Raw genomic sequence first — 20,946 nt, forward strand, 5'->3', positions numbered from 1 at the left:
CTTTCCTTTAGACTTTTCATCTGTGTTACAATTGCCCTCAATCTCTCCCTCGCATTCCTACTGCCTTAAAAGCCTTGACAGCATTTTTCTCAGCAGTGCTCAGTTTCGTGAGCCAAGTTTGTTTCTGCACCCACGATCCGTGTATCTGAGATTGAGAGCTCCATGAGTGTGATGGCAGTATGCTAGGGACTGCAGCAGTGACCAGTGGTGATAGAGAGGGACCAGGCAGCGTTACTTTGGTTCACCGTACTGAGGCAGGGTGCTGAGGTAGTAGCTGCATTACCTGGGAAACTAATAGGAAGATGGTGAATTGCCATCTGCTTGGAATTTTGACCTCTGTGTCGTGTACTGTCCTGGGAAGCTCTCATGGTCCTTTATAATGACATGGGATTTTAAAGGCTATTTTCTACTAAAACCCTATTCTTCTGTAACTTGGTCCATGTTGAAGCATCTTTCCAAATAAAATGATTGAGCAGAAGTGCATGTTGAACCTCTCATCTCTGTGGAACTTGCCCTGTAGTTTTTGGAAACCTCTTCTGTTCCTTTTCCTGCTTGCTTGTAAGTGTTCATACCAGGAATGTATCTGGATTGAGTCTCCTTAACTACCATACTTTCTATTGAACTCCACTTGTGTTTGGGATTCCTTGGCTCTTTCATGTAACTCCTCTTATGGCCTCTTTAGCTTGACCACAAAATCATTTTTTCAGTTCTTATCACTCCTGCGTTGGGTGTCTGGAAATAAAATTGCTTCAGGAAATGGACTCTGTATGCAAATATCTAATACGAGCGACAGTCAGGTTTGTTTTTTCCTCCTTTCAGCTTTTTCCTCATTAGTGGATGGACTGTTGTATGTATTTCTGTGTGAAGTTCCAGCAACTATCTTTTTCTGCAGCTTTACTGATGAATAGTAAACAAAGCCAAATATTTTGGCTTCGGCTTTAGTCACTTGCAACATTTGTTTAGTATAATTTGTATTGAAGTAAACAGTCTAGTCACTAACATACCAACCACTTCTTAATCAGTTCAGAGAAATGTTGTACTTCAAGTTTTAGAGGGCTAATGTTACACATACAGTTAGAGTCTTAACATTCTGTTTTGCATTTCAGATACCATGGTGATGAACAATATATAAATGCCTAAATAGATTTTGTTTGAGCCATTAAAAGATGTAGCGTAGATGTCAGCTTAGCCAGTTTTACTGTTGCTGCTGCTTGTGTTACAGAAGTGACTGAAGATCCCAGTCAGGATCAGGGCTGGGTGCTATATAGAGACAGCTGTTCTGGCATAGTTTCCATTTTTTGTAAATCTTATTATAGCTTGTCAGATATCAACATCCCCTCCATATTCATACTGTTCTGTATGAAACCACAATTCTTTACTTACTGTTTCAGCAAAGAGAGTAGAAGGGGATCATCATTAATGGGTATTGAGGGCAAGTATAACAGCTTTTAATAACTTATATCCTTTCTGAGGCCCTTATTTTTCCTGTTAAAAACTCCCAGTTCTGGGAATGGAACAACGGTGTCACGACTGGGATGAGGACAGTCAGACCTAGTGGTCGGGCAGGAGGCAGGCAGGGTCGGGTACCGAGAAGTCAGAGTCCAAGACAGGCCAGAAGGCAAACTGAGAGTCAGGAGACAGACAGGGTCAGGTTACCAGGAAATTGGGATTGGGTGCCAGGTTACAGACAGCAGTTGAAGAGTGAAGCCAAGGACAAACGAGGGTCAGAAGCCAGAGTCCAGGGTCAATTGCAAGCAGGATCTGGAGCAGAGATAGGCAGGCAGCCTGTGTTGTTGCTAAGACAGCTCTTGCTTCGTAGCTTCCTGGTTTAAATACTGTTACTGGCCAATCAGTGGGTTTTGAGTGGCTGCCACTCAGATCCAGCTGGATGGTAATTCCTGCTGAGACCCGCCTCGCAGGGTCCTCTTGTGGGAGCCCAGCCTAAGCCTCCAGTGGCGATGCAGAGGTGGTAGCAGCCCAGAGCTGGGTCCAGCCCCGCAGGTTCTTACAAATGGGGAATTCCTGTCAACTGGAAAAACTTCAGTCCAAAACCTCTGTATTTTTAAATACATCCCCCATTATTATGAAACCAAGAATCTCACTCTTTCTGGCCTGTCCAACACTTCTTTAAAGATCCCACCAACTACTACAATGGAAAGCCCTGGCTGGGATGATTTAGTTGGTGTTGGTCCTGCTTTGAGAAGGGGGTTGGACTAGATGACCTCCTGAGGTCTCTTCCAACCCTAATATTCTATGATTCTATTTGATTCTATGAATGAATGGGCTTATAAAACCAGAGTAGTATTTTGTATAATTTATTAATTTCAGACTTAATTTTAGATATTGAGAGTGCTGACTCCAATTATTCAATCATTTCTCACTGATTCTATTCCCATATCAATCCACTGGTCCTTTCTGTCTTTCTAGGCTTCCTGGACTTTGATTTAACACCTTCGCATATAGGAGAAACTGAATCCCTTGCCACCTTTTCTTGACTAACTGAATCCTCTTCTCTTTCCAATTTATAGAGCCATAGAGTTGCCCAAAATTTGATTTTATTAATAAAAATAATCATTTTGGAGAGTTTCAGTTTCTGTCGTTGTTGTCCAAAAGACATTAGGACAGGGAGGATGCTCTGGTAATTAAGGTGGTGGACTGGGAGTTAAGAGATCTGGGTTCACTTGCCAGCTCAGCCACAGATTTCCTTTCCTCTCATCCTCTCTGTGTCTCAGTTCTCCATCTGGAAAATGGAGATAATGCTGCCTTTCTCTCATCCTTGGTCTATCCTATCTGTTTCTATTATAAGCTCTTCAAATTGTTCAGCACCTAGCACAATGGTGTCCTGATCTTGATTGGGATTTCTAGGCACCTCTGTAGTAAAACAATGAATACTAGACACACACACACTAGGACACAATGTCTTGCACAGAACTATTCATCCCATAAATACGGTCTTTATTTCCAGGATGACTTACACAAGGTACCCACCCTGGCCATGCTACCACTACAAAGCAGTACGTCTGTGTTCCAAAATCAGTTGTCAGGCCAAATTTTGGTAGAACTGTGCCCAACAGTCTCTTTCCCACAGGTTTGTACCACAGCTGGCCTGACTTACTTTTATTACCATGGTGAGCACAGCTTTATTTAAAATGTATGCTCCTCCTACGCTACCCTTCTAGATTCCCTAGCACACGTTCTTAAAACAGTGTTGAATGTGGACACAAATTCTATTAAGTGTGTCAAAATTCTTTCAGACCTGTTTATAAGCCCTCAGTGACGTTATTGCTGATTAAAATTTTCAGTTACTCTGTTCACTGGTCTATTTTATCCAGCCTTATTTTACATGAGTATGAGACAAATGTGCTATGAAGCCAGCCTGTCAGTGTGATAATCTTTAAAGGAAGACATTCATTTTTCTCAGGCCACCAGCATGAATAGGGTCCTACAAAATTCACAGTCCAACTTGGTCAATTTCACGGTCAAAAGATTTTAAAAATCATACATTTTATTATTTCAGCTACTTAAATCAGAAATTTCATGGTGTTGTAATCGTAGGGGTCCTGACCCAAAAAGGAGTTGGGGCAGGAGTTTGCAAGGTTATTGTAGGGGGTTGTGGTACTGCTATTCTTACTTCTGCGCTGCTGCTGGCGGCGGCACTGTCTTCAGAGCGGGGCAGCTGGAGAGCAGCAGCTGCAGGCCGGGAGCCTGGCCCTGAAGGCAGCGGCCACGCCGCCACCAGCAGCAGTGCAGAAGTAAGGGTGGCCTGGTATAATATCGTCACCCTCACTTCTGCGCTGCTGTCTGCAGAGGCAGGCCCTCAGTCAGCCGCTGCCACTCTCTGGCCACCCAGTTCTGAAGGCAGCGCAGAAGTGAGGGTGGCAATATTGTAACCCCAATTTGAGAAACACTGGTCTCCCACATGAAATCTGTATAGTATAGGGTAAAAGCACATAGAAGACCAGATTTTCGGGAGGAGACCAGATTTCACGGTCTATCATGCATTTTTCATGGCAGTGAATTGGTAGGGCCCCAAGTATAAATGATCACAGACACACATTCATGATCTGTTTGTAACTTAGCTTTGTTCCCAAGTTCTCTATTAAACTTGGTATTTCTGAACCCACTCCTGTAGGAAGCCACCTTGCCGAAAAGACAATTTCACTCTATTTAAAAACAAAATATTTTGTGGAACTCCTTTTTAATGCTTGTTAGAGCAATTTGGAAAATGCGTTAGGAATATGCTCCATGGGGCACTTGTACTATCTGGATCACAAATAACATCAGTCTTTAGCGAGACAGCATCTTCAGCAGTAGGCTCAGAAGTGCCAAATGTAATTGAGTAGTTGGGGTGAAAGAGATGTCACAAGTTATTCAGGGTGACCAGTTATTCTTACCCTGTGAATATTCATAATGCAAAGCTATACAAATTGGGGTGTAGTTTCACTTTGAAATACAAGAGATGGTATTTCTCATGATAAGGGAAACTACACTGCTCAGGACTGGGTTGGTAATTGTACATGATGCTGTACTGCAGTGCTTTGGGACAAAAGTTTGGTTCTGTAGGAGTTTCAAGTACAGTAAGTTGAGATCGGGCTGGTTCAAGAATTTCAAGTAGAATAAAAGTTTTCATCCATAGATCTCAAAACACTAAACATGGTTCAAGGGGTAGCATGGACAAAGGATGGGGGACAGTTTGTGATAAAGATCAGTTATACAGGAGCTCTGTGGCAGCAAAAAGATCCACTGCTTAGTTGTTATTTCCAATAATGTTGCTGAATGGGATTTTCAAAAGCACCTAACTGACTTTTAATGGTGGTTAAGTGCTTTTGGAATCCAACCTGACTATCTTAAATATATTGTGATATTTCATGATAAATTACTCATACACTGTCACATTCTGGGGTGCAGTCCATACCATTATGAGTAACCGTGCATTCCTCACCATGCCTTACTGTTGCAGCTCCTAACCTAGGCCACTCTCAACCAGTCTGCCAGCATGCAGGTCACACCCTGAGTGTGTGTACTAGACAGCCCTGTACCAATAGCTCTGACCCCAGCACCCTGTCTACAGCCCCACCGCCCCACTCTGGCTTCCACTGGCCTGGGTTGCAACCAGCAGGGTGACCCCAACACACTCCCAGTCCCAAATTTTCCCCAAACCATATGCTTTGCAATGTCCATCCGTCTCCTGGACAGTTCAAAGAAATTGTATGGTTTGCTTGCTCCTTTAAGGAGACAAAATACACACCAGTTTGCCACATTAATTGGCGTTGACAACCACTTTAGTACAAACAGCACTGTTGGTTTCGCTTAATAGTAACAGAAGTTTATTAACAAAAGGAGATAGGATTTTAAGTGAGTTTATATATGAGAGAAAGTTAAAATGGTTACAAGCAAATAAAAGTGAAAACTCGGGTATAAAACTTAATCTAGCAAGGTTTGGTTCCAGGCTTTGTTCAAGATAGCCTTTCTCACCCCCCTCTCTTCCAGCAGGATGGTGACTGACCCTTTCCTCAGTCAGGATTTCTTTCAGAGGCCCAAAGGTACTGGTGCATTTGTCGACTTAGGTAGAAGAGAGAGCTTTGGGGTTCTCTACCCCTTCCTTTGAAATGGATTCTTCCAAAGGATACCCCCAAATTTATTCAAGCTGTGAGCAACATGGAATGTGGTGGCGAAGGAAGCTCCATGATCTTTCTTCCCCCACGTGTGTTTGCTGAAATACAAAGTGTTCTGCTTCCTGCCATCTTCTCCCCCTGCTATCTTGATGGTCCTGTTTCTGCTTATTTGTAAATATGGATCTTCATTGTCTTTGCCTGACTATCAGGCTGATCAGAGAATAAAATGCACATTCCTTGGTCTAAGATAGACCTGTTTTATGCACGTTAGTCATAATTCCATCATATATCCATAACTCTTAATACCCATTGCGTACATACAGCATACAAGAATATTAATGATTAATGAGTTATTAATTTCAAATGATACCTCACAAGGGCTCTTGGGAGTGATGCTCAGCACTGGAATTTCTTTAGTCTCATGATTGAATGCCACTGTCATGAACTCTCACTTGCAGCAGTCAGCAGGTCTTTGCTTGAGCGAAGCGTTCATAGAGCCCTAGAATATCAGGGTTGGAAGGGACTCAGGAGGTCATCTAGTCCAACCCCCTGCTCAAAGCAGGACCAATCCCCAACTAAATCATCCCAGCCAGGGCTTTGTCAAGCCTGAGCTTAGAAACCTCTAAGGAAGGAGATTCCACCACCTTCCTAGATAACCCATTCCAGTGCTTCACCACCCTCCTAGTGAGAAAATTTTTCCTAATATCCAACCTAAACATCCCCCACTGCAACTTGAGACCATTACTCCTTGCATTTGCTTTAATGCAATTTCTAAGGCTGTAAATGGCAATATATATGGGAAGAATCATGTACAGTTGAATAGATACAAGTTTCCCTTTGCCCTTTTTCAGACTTAAAGAATTTCATACACTGTTTGGAAAGAAGGCTCTCCAAAATATGTAGATATTTGATCTAACATTTTTTCAACAATAACCAGTCCCTTAGAAATTAGTGGCTGATCCTAATAAGCTTGTGTCTCACTTTCAGAATGGAATAGCAATATGAGGTACAAGAGGGTGTCTCTGGGCATTGAAACAAAAAATTTGGCTCTTTGCTGAGCTCTCTAAGTTTAACATGCACATGGCATGGTATCTGAGTACAGCCAAAGTTAAAACTCCATTCTTCTCCTGTCTTCTTCGTGCAATTCCACAGGAGAGTATGGGAAGGGCTGCTGCCATCCATAGGTTATTAATTGGGAGGAGACAAAAGAATGATAAATATATGGGCCTTGCATTTAACACTGAACCAATGGTCATGTTGATATCTGGAAGAAAGGAATTTAACTGTAGGCCAGCTGCTGAGATATCACCAGATTCCCTAGTACATGCAAGTTTCAGCTTAGATGTCATCACCAGCCCAGTATCTCTGCTAAAAGCCGCTATCATGATTGGTTGGGGTCACAGATAATGTAGCCAGGACACGGTCGGTTGAAGACTTTGAAGATCAAGACCTAACTTCAAATTGGATCCTGTATTGGATCAGGAACAAGTAGATTGTGTACAGCAGTGTGGTGCCTTTGTTTTGTGCCTATGTTAATGTAACATGTAGGAGCTCTTCTGAATACCTAGGCCTTCCTCTTGGCCTGCACTTTCAACTGTAATCAAGCCTAGGAATGACAAATGCATGAACCATGGAATCCAGGTCCACATCTCACAGTCTTCTTGTCAGCCACTGATACTGTAGTAGATCTAAGATCAACAAAATGCTGATCAATGACTACAGCCTGTCTAGCGTACTTGCAGAAGATTAGCTGTCACTTTGTTCGAGAATGGTAGATTATATGCAAGGCAGTAATTGGTGAGATTATTCCCAATGCAGTATTTTTTTAACTTTGTCTTTTAACCAAATAGTATCTTACCAGACATCTATTGTCTTAAAAGTTTGGCTGTGGTCAGAACAATGGTATAAAAATGGCACATCCTCCCTTACCATGGACCCAAATTTAAGATGCTTAAGTGTGTGCACAGCAAGGAAACAAAAGGAGTAGAGACCCTGAACCTGAAGACTCCACACACGCCCCTGTATGCCGTGACAGTGATCCCTTCAGTGGGTTTCCACAGCTAACAGTAGAGGTTTGGGCATGCTATAGATATGTCCAGTGAACTTACGCATGATGCCAACACACTTAGCAACATGCTTGCATGGTAAGATAGCAGTGGGCTGTCTGTTTCTGATTTCCCTCTGCCCCCCACCCTCCTGCCATTACCAACTGAAACTGGTGGCTGTGTGCGTGAACTGCTTTGTTTTCAGTTTGCGGGCAAGGATTCTGATTCTTAGACCTCTTGTTGTTTATGCAAGTAGAGCTCTTTATTTCAAGCCTTGGTAATGACAGGATGATATCTGATATCTGTCTGCTTCTTGTGTGTCTTTAGGACTCACCTGCTCACTTACTGTCACTGATAGGCTTTTATTCCTCATAGAATCATAGAAGATTAGGATTGGAAGAGACCTCAGGAGGTCATCTAGTTCAACCCCCTGCTCAAAGCCGGAACAACCTCAACTAACCAACCTCAACATCTCATACTCCTGCAGAGCCAACACCAGCTATGGGAGAGCAAATGGATTCTCTCTCTGCCTAGTACATTAGCAGTGGCATTGTCAGTGAAATTCATCACCATGAACAAAGGGTCTACAGTTGGAAGTCAGTCAGCAAAAGCCCAGCTTGAGTATTGGCTCACAGATTAAGTTTACTGTGTTGGCACTTGGATAATACTGAGTTTTCAAATGAGCATATTTGATCCTGGGAGCTTCTGACAGAATAAATATGGGACCCAACAATTTCATTCTGGGCACATATTAAAAATAGAAAAATATCACTGCAGTAGGACAGTTTGCTGTAGGGTGGGTTATGGTAGGTTTTTTAGCCTTTTGAGGTGAAAGGTCTGTTCAGTATGTGTAGGTTAGTCATATCCCTACTGATTCTGCTACTACTACCATGGTGAAGAAAGTGGAGACAGACATAGTTGTGCATGAGTGCTGATTGAACAAAACCAATGTTGTGTTATCAAAAGAGAACTGGTGCTGCTTCATGTGTGGAACAGATGGAACGTTTAGACCAAATCATAGCATTCCACCCCAATATGGAGAACATTTAAAAGACAAGATATAGGAATGTGTTTATTAAAAATTGGTTTATTTTGGATGCTTCACAGAAGCTGCTTTTGGGAGAGAGGCTTATCTGTGGGGTGCATAATCTACAGACCAGTTCTAATGGGCTGGCTCGTGGAAGGGCCTTGTAATAATGTGTAAACACAGCATATCCATTAGTAGAGTGAAGATTTTAAACACTAAGGGGGTATTAATCTTAGTTCCTGTGGAGTCATATATTTTACTGTGCATATGTAAACCTGAACTGAATCCTTTAAACTAGTATTTCATACTGTATAGTCCGGTAGCCAAATGCAAGTTTTGGGCCCTTGTTTAGTGTCCATACAGTGGTGGTGGTTTTATGTGGATTCTGAATTTCAGTATCCTAAATTCAAAACAATTGCTTTATGACACCTTGTCACTCCTGAGCATTTTGAAATCTGAGCACTTATTACCACTTCCCTCCAAACTCTCAAGCCAGGTGAGAGTGAAATCACTTTAATTGAATTTCAATTATTTTTAATGAAAGCCGCACACTAATATTTTGTTACGGAACATAATTAGCAAAGAGGTGTATATGTAATGTCTGTATTGGTGTCTGTATAATCCATATATCTTGCTAGTATACCCCCACCTTCCCACTGAGCCATAATCTTCTTGTACTCACAAAGCATGTTGACAACAAATCCTTGCATATTTACTCATGAGAATTAATTTTCAAATATTGGACAATTATAGGCATTAGCAGATTATAAACCAAACAGAGATTCAACTCTTTTCCTCATTCACTGATCTCCTAGACTTCACTTAGCACCCAGAGGCAATAGTAAACATTATAGAGTGTCAATGTACACACTTACAACTGGAATTCACCAAATGCAAGAATTCAACATTGCTGGCCCACAGGATTCTGTGAGACAATACCAAGGATAGTAGACACTCAGTGACAAATAAAACATATACAGGTGGGTCCAACAAAGGTATGACACTAACCTTCACTATTCAAGAGTGATAGGCCTACAAGCAAGTTCATGAGAGGTTGACGTCAATATTTTGTCTCATCATCAATATTTTGTCATACGAGTTGGATCCTGTACAAGTGTCCATGTTCACTAACTGGTTACATGAGGATTTCTACGGCTGAGTCTAACCTAAAGAAGCAGCTGTAGACAGAAATGTCAACTAGACATACTTCACAAGAAGTATCCTGCACAGTCATTGATGGTTCAACAATTCCTTGGGTTACTCAAGCGGCATCATCAAGGACTTTGACCAATTTCAAAGTCTATGGTTAAACACAAGTGATGTACATCTTGTCTTTGACAGGTACAAAGACTTTAGCACAAAGAGTGTCACAAGATCTACCAGAGCCACAGAAGCAAGCAGAGTGCATCAGTTGAGTATAAGTACACAGCTACCTCCACTGAAAGTTGTCTTGACAGTTACTGAAAATAAGAAACAGTTGACTGACATCATTCATACAGAACTCATTCAAGACAAGAAGTTTGACCAATGACTAGTTTGTGCTTTAGTGTGTGTCATCAGAGGCAGAGACAATAACCCGGTGGAAATAAACCAGGGAGATGTGATGATCAACAAAGAAAATACAGCCACCTCAAATGAGAGAGCCAATAAATCCCCGTACAACAAATGGTTATGGTTGCAAAACAGAAATCAGTAAGAATGTCAGTATTATCACTGATGTATTTGTCTTATAAGACAAGAGCACCCTTATCTTGAACAGGGCCTAACGTCTTTGATAATTATGAAACCCCAATCAAAGAGAGATCTGTAATAAACATCTATGCTACTGCAGAGCAATGGTGGAACACTGTACTAAGACTGTTAGCTGCCTGTACACATTCAGGCTATGATACAGCAGCTTCCTATTTGGATCTCGACAAAGGAATTGTGTTGATGATTCTGCAAGCTAGATTCTCTCTCTCTCTCTCTCTCTCTGCTGTGTGACATCAATGCAGCAATGCCTGCTGCCATTGAACAAGCAGCCAAATTCGTGGCTGCATGGTACGGACAATCTAGTGAGAGTTATGTACCTTCTGAATTTAAGAGATGTGGATATGACCGTGCCAAACTGCTATATACCATATTCTTTACTTGCCAGGGAGGGGTCGGTGTGTTGCAATGAAATGACAAAATTTGCTTTCGCATTTGTAGATTAAAAACTGGTGACAAGTAGTGACCTGATTATTTATATTAGGACACTCAACTACAGTTTGAATGAAAAGAACACTAGTAATAATTTATAATGGGGGGAGGGATAGCTCAGTGGTTTGAGCATTGGTCTGTTAAACCCAGGGTTGTGAGTTCAATCCTTGAGGGGGCCATTTAGGGATCTGGGGCAAAAATTGGGGATTGGTCCTGCTTTGAGCATGAGTTTGGACTAGATGACCCCCTTCCAACCCTGATATTCTATGATTCTAAAATGAAATATTTGGTTCAAATTGTTTTGTTGAATATTTTTCACATTTGAGTGGGCAGTGTATTGAATGAAAATTGAGGTCTGTGCCTGTACCCACAACCCCCCCTCCTCATGTACCTCTTTATTCAAATATGTATTGTTATTGATTGTCATTGCAAATGTTAAATACTTGCTTTTTATATATTAAAACTCATTTGGCTTGATTTGGGCAAACTCTTACTAATGGGGATAGGGATGGCAGAAAGGGTGGGATGGGATGTCAATATTTCAAATGCTCCACAGTGACAGTGTCAGGCAGATTTTTAAAATATCTGGTCCTGAGAAACAGAATCCACAAAAAGCCTTGTATGGACCCTAAAGCCCGGTTGACCAGCGGGGTTGACAGACTAATGCTAAAGGAAGCTGCCATGGTCCAAAAGCTACACTATATTTTTCTACATGAATCACTTTCTATTTCATTAAAAAGAAAAGGAGTACTAGTGGCACCTTAGAGACTAACCAATTTATTTGAGCATAAGCTTTCATGAGCTACAGCTCACTTTATTGGATGCATTCAGTGGAAAATACAGTGAGGAAATGTATATACACACAGAACATGAAAAAATGGGTGTTATCATACACACTGTTCTTTTTTGTTTAAAATTTTTTAAAAGAGTTGGCCAATGCGGACAGAGTGCAACATTAAAATTCTATTAAAAAGTGATATTTTCTCCACTCTGACGGGCTCTACCACAGTAACTGACACTGTGAAAATGCGGCATAGATGGGCCATAAAAGAAGTGGAGGCTCTTCTTTGAGTGCTTGTTCATGTTAATTTCAATCTGTATGCGCACTCCACGTGCACGACAGCTGGCAGATTTTTCCCCTAGCAGTATCCGTAGGGTCAGCTTGGGCACCCCCTGCAGTCGCGTCCTCATGGCGCCCAATATAGGGCCCTGCCGACCTGACCCGCTCTCATTTCCTTCTTACCGCCTGTGATGGCTAGCTGGAACTCCCTGTTGCTCATGCCTTGGCAAGCACATGCTTCACAGTATCATGTGTGTATATAGTTAGATTTAGTAGTAGTTATAGTTAGTGTAGATAGTTTTTTCTCTCATAAGTTTCCTTTGGGCATCCCACACACACACATGCTTCTCCCCTGCTCCGGGGTATGCCTCAGTCCCCGGGCTTTAAGCCGTGCTCTGACTGCATCAGGTTTATGCCAAGAAGTGACCCACACACTTTGTGCTTGAAGTGTCTTGGGGAGGGTCACCTTAGGGACCATTGTAAAATCTGTAGAGGGTTTTGACCCAGGACCCTCTAGGACAGAGCACAGTGCCTCCGAGTTCTGCTTATGGAGCCTTCAGCCTTAGTTGGACCCCAGTGCGGTGGACCTGGCCCCAAGTGCCCCTTCCTCGGTGCGCAGTGATCCGGTACCGTTGACACGCAAGTTGGTTCTGAGGAAGGACTCCTCTAGAGATGAATGGCTCCGCACACAGGTCCCAGACATCTGTCAGGCAGCTGTCTCACTCCCCGGTGCCCCATAAAAGGAAGAAGGTCGACAGAGGGCACTCCCAGACCAGGACTAAAGACCAGGTGGCCAGCAAGCCCCTCATCAGGCACCCAATCGGTGAGGTCTCAGTCAACTCCTGCCCCAGGATGAGTCCAGTCGAGTCTGGACCTGCACCACCCACCAATCTGCCACCATGAGGACCTACAGCTTCTCTCCATGCCAGAAGTGTTCGAGGTGGCATTGGACCTCCTGTCACCAGAGCCAGTGTTCCTCGCTCCTTGGGACCCCAGAGGGGTCGAGGGCAGGGAGCAGGCTCCTGTACCAGCTGCTATCTTGTCCTCCTTGTCTCCAGATGAGGTGGTGTCTGGCTCAGTAACCACTGCAACCTTCAAGGACAGCAGGGTCCTACAGCAGCTGCTGAGATGAGTGGCCCAGAACCTGAACATCAAACCTGAGGAGGTGGTGGATCATCATTTGGGCAACAAAAATGATTAGGGGTCTAGAACACATGACTTATGAGGAGAGGCTGAGGGAGCTGGGATTGTTTAGCCTGCAGAAGAGAAGAATGAGGGGGGATTTGATAGCTGCTTTCAACTACCTGAAAGGGGGTTCCAAAGAGGATGGCTCTAGACTGTTCTCAATGGTAGCAGATGACAGAACGAGGAGCAATGGCTTCAAGTTGCAGTGGGGGAGGTTTAGATTGGATATTAGGAAAAACTTTTTCACTAAGAGGGTGGTGAAACACTGGAATGCGTTGCCTAGGGAGGTGGTGGAATCTCCTTCCTTGGAAGTTTTTAAGGTCAGGCTTGACAAAGCCCTGGCTGGGATGATTTAACTGGGAATTGGTCCTGCTTCGAGCAGGGGGTTGGACTAGATGACCTTCAGGGGTCCCTTCCAACCCTGATATTCTATGATTCTATGATTCTATGGTGGAGGAGTCTGACCTGATGGTCGACATTCTTTCCCCTCCAGGGCCATCCCATATCACACTGCCGCTGATTAAAACCGTCAGTGATGCCGTGAAGACCCCGTGGCAGACCCCGTCCTCGTTACCACCTACCGCCAAGAGGTACGAGCGGAAATACTTTGTCCCCTCAAAGGAACACCTATACATGCACCCCCAGCCGGACTCCCTGGTAGCGGACGTGGCCAACCAGCGCGAGCACCAGGGCTACCAGGGGCCCTCTCCCAAGAATCGAGAGGCCAAAAAACAACCTCTTCAGGAGAAAAATCTGTTCCATGGGGGGGTTGCAGCTCCGTATCGCTAACCATCAGCGGTGGTTAGCAGGTACAATTATAATACTTGTGGGGCCATGCAAAGTTTCCAGAACTCCTCTCAAAGGACTCTTACATGAAGTTTTCTGCGCTAGTAGAGGAGGGCAAATTAATTTCCCATGCATCCCTTCAGGCAGCCATGGATGCAGCGTATGCAGCATCTTGCACCATGGCTATGAGGAGGAGTTCCTGGCTGTAGGTCTCTGGCCTCCCATACGCGGTGCAGCAGACAAGCCAGGACCTCCCCTTGAGGGTCAGTGTTTGTTTTCTGAGAAGACTGACTCGCCTGCACAGCCTCAAGGACTCTCAAGCCACCTTGAAGTCTCTGGGCCTCCACACCCTTGCCAACCAATGGAGGCACTTGAGACCTCAGCCCCAATCGATGAATTATCAACCTCAGGGTAGGAAGGGCGGGTTGCACAGGAGGAGTAGGAACTCAAGGAAGAGACCTCACCCCTCCTCTGGCCAGGGGTCTGGCCAGTCGAAACCCTCCTCAGGCCCAAAACAGTCCTTTTGAAAGTGCACCTGGGGACGACGCTCCAGTGCAAAGACTGAATCCATCCCACCTTACCTTTTTGTCCCGTCTTTCCCCTTTCTACCATGCATGGGCCTGTATTACGTCGGACTGCTGGGTACTCCGCACGGCAGAGGGGGGATATTCACTCCAATTCTCTGCCCTCTTGCCCTTCCATCCCCCTTCCCCATCCCTCTTCAGGGACCCTTCTCACAATCAATTCCTTATACAGGAGGTGAAATCCCTCCTCTTGATGGGGGCAGAGGAAGAGGTTCACCAGGAGCAGAAGGGCAAGGGCTTCTATTCCCGGTGTTTCCTAACACCGAAAGCCAATGGCGGGCTCAGGCCCATCCTAGACCTGTGAGAGCTCAACAAGTTAATTAAGAAACTCAAGTTCCACATGGTCTCCTTGGCCACCATCATCCCTTCCTTGGATCCAGGGGATTGGTATGCTGCCCTTGAGTTGAAAGACGTGTACTTTCATATAACGAGGAGTCTGGTGGCACCTTAAAGACTAACAGATTTATTTGAGCATAAGCTTTTGTGGGTAAAAAAAACCCCATTTCTTCAGATGCACGGAGTGAAAATTAAAGATGCAGACATAAATATACTGACACATGAAGAGAAGGGAGTTACCTCACAAGTGGAGAACCAGTGTTGACAGGGCCAATTTGATCAGGGTGGATGTAGTCCACTCCCAACAATAGATGAGGAGGTGTCAATTCCAGGAGAGGCAAAGCTGCTTCAGACAGAGACAAACACCTACAAGATCTTTATCAAGCATTCTTAAAACTACAATACCCACCTGGGGAAGTGAGGAAACAGATTGACAGAGCAAGATGGGTACCCAGAAATTACCTACTACAGGACAGGCCCCACAAGGAAAATAACAGAACACCACTGGCCATCACGTATTGCCCCCAGCTAAAACCTCTCCAGCGCATTATCAATGATCTACAACCTATCTTGGAAAATGATCCCTCGCTCTCCCAGACCTTGGGAGACAGGCCAGTCCCCCCAACCTGAAGCAAATACTCACCAGCAACTCCACACCACACCACAGAAACGCAAACCCAGGAGCCAATCCCTGTAGCAAACCTCATTGCCTACTCTGTCCCCATATCTACACTAGCGACACCATCAGAGGACCCAACCACATCAGCCACACCATCAGAGGCTCATTCACCTGCACGTCTACTAATGTTATATATGCCATCATGTGCCAGCAATGCCCCTCTGCCATGTACATTGGCCAAACCAGTATGGCCAGTCGAAACCCTACAGTCCCTACATAAAGGAAAAAATGGACACAAATCGGACATCAGGAATGGTAACATACAAAAGCCAGTGGGAGAACACTTCAATTTTCCTGGACGATCTATAACAGATTTGAAAGTAGCTATACTTGAACAAAAAATTTCAGAAACAGACTTCAAAGAGAAACAGCAGAACTAAAATTCATTTGCAAATTTAATACCATTAATTTGGGCTTGAATAGGGACTGGGAGTGGCTGGCTCATTACAGAAGCATCTTTGCCTCTCCTGGAATTGACACCTCCTCATCTATTGTTGGGAGTGGACTACGTCCACCCTGATCGAATTGGCCCTGTCAGCACTGGTTCTCCACTTGTGAGGTAACTCCCTTCTTTTCATATGTCCGTATATTTATGTCTGCATCTTTAATTTTCACTCCATGCATCTAAAGAAGTGGGGTTTTTACCCACGAAAGTTGATGCTCAAATAAATCTGTTAGTCTTTAAGATGCCACCAGACTTATAGAATAATAGAATATCAGAGTTGGAAGGGACCTCTGGAGGTCATCTAGTCCAACCCCCTGCCCAGAGCAGGACCAATCCTCAACTAAATCATCCCAGCCAGGGCTTTGTCAAGCCTGATCTTAAAAACTTCTAAGGAAGGGGATTCCACCACCTCCCTAGGTAATGCATTCCAGCGTTTCACAACTCTCCTAGTGAAAAAGTTTTTCCTAATATCCAACCTAAATCTCCCCCACTGCAACTTGAGACCATTACTCCTTGTCCTGTCATCTGCTATCACTGAAAATAGTCTAGATCCATCCTCTTTGGATCCACCTTTCAGGTCGTTAAAAGCAGCTATCAAATCCCCCCTCATTCTTCTCTTCCATAGACTAAACAATCCCAGTTCCCTCAGCCTCTCCTCATAAGTCATGTGTTCCAGACCCCTAATCATTTTTGTTGCCCTTCGCTGGACTCTCTCCAATTTCTCCACATCCTTCTTGTAGTGTGGGGCCCAAAACTGGACACAGTACTCCAGATGAGGCCTCACCAATGTCGAATAGAGGGGAACGATCACGTCCCTCAATCTGCTGTCAACTCCTTGTTGTTTTTGTGGATACCAGACTAACACGGCTACCCCCTGATACTTTCATATAGGAATCATACCATCCCACAGAAAATACCTCATGTTTGTGGTGCACAACAACCACTTCCAGTTCACAGTCCTCCCTTTCGGCCTATTAGCGTTGCCTCGATATTTACCAAATGCATGGCAGTTGTGGCCATGTTTCTACGCAGGTGCTGGGTACAGCTGTGCCCTTACCTCGACGACTGGCTGATCAAGGACTGCTCCAGGGCTCAAGTGGAGGTACAAGTCAGATTCATCATTGCAACCTTCAACAAACTGAGCCTTCTCCTGACACAGGGAAGTCAACTCTGTCCCCTGTTCAGAAGATAGAGTTCATAGGGGCAGTGCTGGACTCGACCCAGACTAGGGCATACCTACTGGAATCAAGGTTCTGGGCCCTGGGCAACATCATTTGGAGTCTCAAGCAGTTCCCCACCACCACAGCAAGGAATTGCCTGAAACTCTTGGGACACATGGCTGCTTGTACCTATGTGGTGCAACATGCCAGGCGCAGACTCTGTCCGCTCTAATCATGGCTAGCCTCAGTGTATCGGCCGGATCAGGACAGTTTGGACAGGGTCTTGACTTTGCTTCACCCAATCCTTGACTCCCTTCTGTGGTGGCTCAACCCACAGCTAGTGTTTGCATCAGACTTGGTCTGGGGAGCGCATCTGGGAGACCTCAGGACACAAGGCCTGTGGTCTCAGGTGGAGCTTGCTCTCCACATCAATGTCAGAGAGTTGAAAGCGGTACGCCTGGCATGCCAGACTTTCTGAGCCCACTTAAGTAGGAGATGTGTATCAATGATGACAGACAACACTACGGCGATGTTCTATATCAACAAATGGGGATCTGCACACTCCTCTCCCCTGTGCCAGGAAGCCCTCATGCTGGTGGGACTTTTGTGTAGAGCATTCAATACGCCTGCAAGCATTGTATCTCCCTGGGGTACAGAACGAGTTAGCGGTCTATCTCAGCAGGTTGTTCCACGGCCACAAGTGATCCCTACGTTTGGACATTGTAAACTCAATTTTCCAACAGTGGGGTTTTCCCCATGGTAGACTTGCCACATTCCATTCAGGCGCAAAGGGCCGGTCAGTCTTTGCCAACTGACCAATGGTCAGCCATTTTCTCAAAGGTCTCAACAGGCTATATCCACATGTCCGGCAGCTGGTTCCAGCATGGGAACTCAACCTGCTCCCTTCCAGACTGACGGGGCCACCCTTTGAACCACTAGCGACATGTTCCCTGCTCTACCTCTCAAACGAGGTGGCATTTTTGGTAGTGATAACCTCAGCCAGGAGGGTGTCTGATCTCAAGGCCCTGACATCAGAACCCCCTTACCTCGTGTTCTATAAGGATAGGGTCCAGCTCAGGCCCCACCTGGCTTTCCTCCCGAAGGTTGTCTCCCATTTCCCCATCAACTAGGACATCTTCCTCCCAGTGTTCTATCCTAAGCCGCACTTGAGCGGCAGGGAGCAGAGGCTTCACTCATTGGATGTCCGCAGAGTGCTAGCCTTTTACATTGAGAGAATGAGGCCATTCCGAAAGTCCATTCAATTATTCATGGCTGTGGCAGACAGAATGAAAGGTCTTCCTGTCTACTCTCAACGAATTTCGTCGTGGATCACGTCCTGCATCCGAGAGTACTACAAACTGGCAGAGGCGCCTGCCCTTCCGCTCACAGCACACTCCACAAGGGCGCAAGCTTCTTCAGCAGGGTTTCTGGTGCAGGTTCCCACTCTGGAAATATGCAGAGCGGTGACATGGTCCCTCCATACACGCTTTCACCGCGCACTGTGCAATCACCTAGGAGGCCAGAGATGATGCGGCCTTTGGTAGAGCAATGCTCCTATCAGTGGACAACTCCAACCTCGCCTCCTGAACTTAGGCATGGGAGTCACCTGATTGGAATGGACATGAACAAGCACTCGAAGAAGAAAAAATGGTTACTCACCTTCTTGTAGCTGTTGCTCTTAGAGATGTGGTGTTGATGTCCATTCCAATACCCACCCTCCTACCCTGCTGTCGGAGTAGCTGGCAAGAAGGAACTCGGGGGGTGGGGGGGCAGGCAGGTTGTCAGGGCTCTATATTGGGCGCCATGAGGCTGCAACTCCAGAAAAATCTTCCGTCTGTCTTACATGTGGCACGTGGAATGGACATGAACAACACATCTCGAAGAACAACAGTTGCAAGAAGGTGAGTAACCTTTTTTTCTCTGGGAAGATGTACCTGGTTATCAATAAAGTGTATTTGCTGATGCTTTGAAGGCATGATGGTAAAATTAATATCCTTGCCTGATTTGTAATCACACACATCTGATTGACTTCAATAGCCAGTTAGCTAATTATTCTGCACCCAATTCCAGAGAATAAAGAGTATCTAGGCAGCTTTATAGTGTACTTGGGTAATTCTTTTCCTATTCACATGCACTCAGTAAGAGATTTGGAATTTCTTGGACAAGGAATTGCAAAGTCATTGAATGACTTGTAAAATTATCTACAATGGTAGGCTTCATGTGAAATAATACAGACAGGTATTGCCTAATGGTACAAGTAACTTTTTAAATTGCAAATTATAATAAAGGAAATGGACATGATGGTTTTCCTGTAACTAATCTCCAGTGTTGACAGTAGGACACAGACACTGCAAAAAGAGAGTAAAATTGGTGTCTTATCCAAGAGGGGGAAACCTCTTGCCTCTTTGCTAAACAGCTGTGCTGTAGTATATACAGCAGAACCCTGTTTATCCGATCTAGTTGGGACAGGGGCCAGATCTGATAATCACAAATTCAGATAATCCAGAGAATGGGAAAATGCCAAGCTGTATCACCATCTAGCAGTCACAGGAGAGATTGACTGCTTCTGGACCTGTGTGTGCTGGTTGTTCGGTTAATACAGAGAGCTGGATAATGGAGGATTGGATAAATGGGGTTCTACTGTATTCCAAATACCTACTACTGTAGGTCTTAATTGCATTGCTTGCATCAAATCTGTAATTCTGTCTGGGTGGGTTCTTTCTGGCATATGAGCATTCTTGGTGCTCAGTTTACCCTCTCAAGCTTTTGATATCAACCACCCCCACTAACTGAATTACAGCCTTGTATTCAATTGCACAGTATATCATAATATATATTTTATATATGTAAATATATTGTAATTCATAACATTTCCACTTCGGTTCCTCCTTCTGTGATGTTATCATGGAAAATGCCCTGTTTCAAAACTAGCAGTTGGGGATGGGGAGGTAGGGCTGTAGATTAGAAATATCCTGAGGTTTTCTGCAGACTGACTTTTACTGTTATCCCTAGAAAGTAAATGATTAGGTCCGTTTCAGGCACACAGTGATGGGTCAAATTAAACACAAACTTGACAAATGACTTGATGGTTATCTGTGCTGGTACAAATGAAATTGTGGGAGTTTGGTTTTTATTTTGTTTTTCAAAGAAAATTGGAATTGACTTTCCTTTAGCCTGTTTTAGGTTATAAATTCAAACACTTTTTAAAACTGTTAAATAAAGATACTTAATTTTTAAGTGGATTTTGTTCAGTTCTTTCTGGATCACTGTATGGTTTGAAATCCAGTTATTTGCCTTTTTGTTCTTTGCATTGTGACATTACAGAAAAGTTTCCCTGATTTAAAGAGTCACTGCCATGGAGTTTAGGCCTTGACTGAAACCTAGCTTAAAATTATTCATTCTCGTGTCTAATATCCCCAGTTCTCAAGTAACTACCTGTTCATAAACAATCCACTATACCATCATAAAGAATTGTTCTATATTTCCATGTGGATCCACACAAATTTCCATGGGGATCTCTCTTCTCCTTTGTCTCCTGAAACTTTGGTAACAATAGTACCAAAATAATCAGCTATAGCAATTCTGGCCCATTTTGTGACGTGCCATATCATGGACTTTTTTGTTTTGTTTTCTGAAAGGCAAAGTTGTGAAGGGACTAAATCTTTACTGAAAGCAAAGGGAAATCCTGGATGCAGCTAAAAGAAATGTGCACTGCTGTCTTAGGTGTTTCCTAGTGGGTGCAAGTGCTATTAAATAGAGTATGTACCCGTTTCTGTGCCCCTTGTTTTTCAGTACACACTGTGCTTTCCTTTTACAGATACAAAGCAAGACAGTAAGTCAAAA

General features: G+C 44.2%; 1 protein-coding gene across 2 annotated transcripts in view; it reads left to right on the forward strand.

Moving 5' to 3' along the window:
• Nucleotides 1-11,345, forward strand: part of SPPL2B (signal peptide peptidase like 2B) — a 103,149-nt gene extending 91,804 nt beyond the window's left edge. The window contains exon 17 of one of the 2 annotated variants that reach the window (XM_077841830.1): nucleotides 10,029-11,345. The gene's annotated coding sequence lies outside the window, so the exon portion shown is untranslated. The other variant, XM_077841829.1, reaches the window with a different exon arrangement.
• Nucleotides 11,346-20,946: the final 9,601 nt, after the last annotated feature.

The sequence above is a fragment of the Eretmochelys imbricata genome, chromosome 25 (genome assembly GCF_965152235.1).
Source record: "Eretmochelys imbricata isolate rEreImb1 chromosome 25, rEreImb1.hap1, whole genome shotgun sequence".
NCBI classification, from domain to species: Eukaryota; Metazoa; Chordata; order Testudines; family Cheloniidae; genus Eretmochelys; species Eretmochelys imbricata.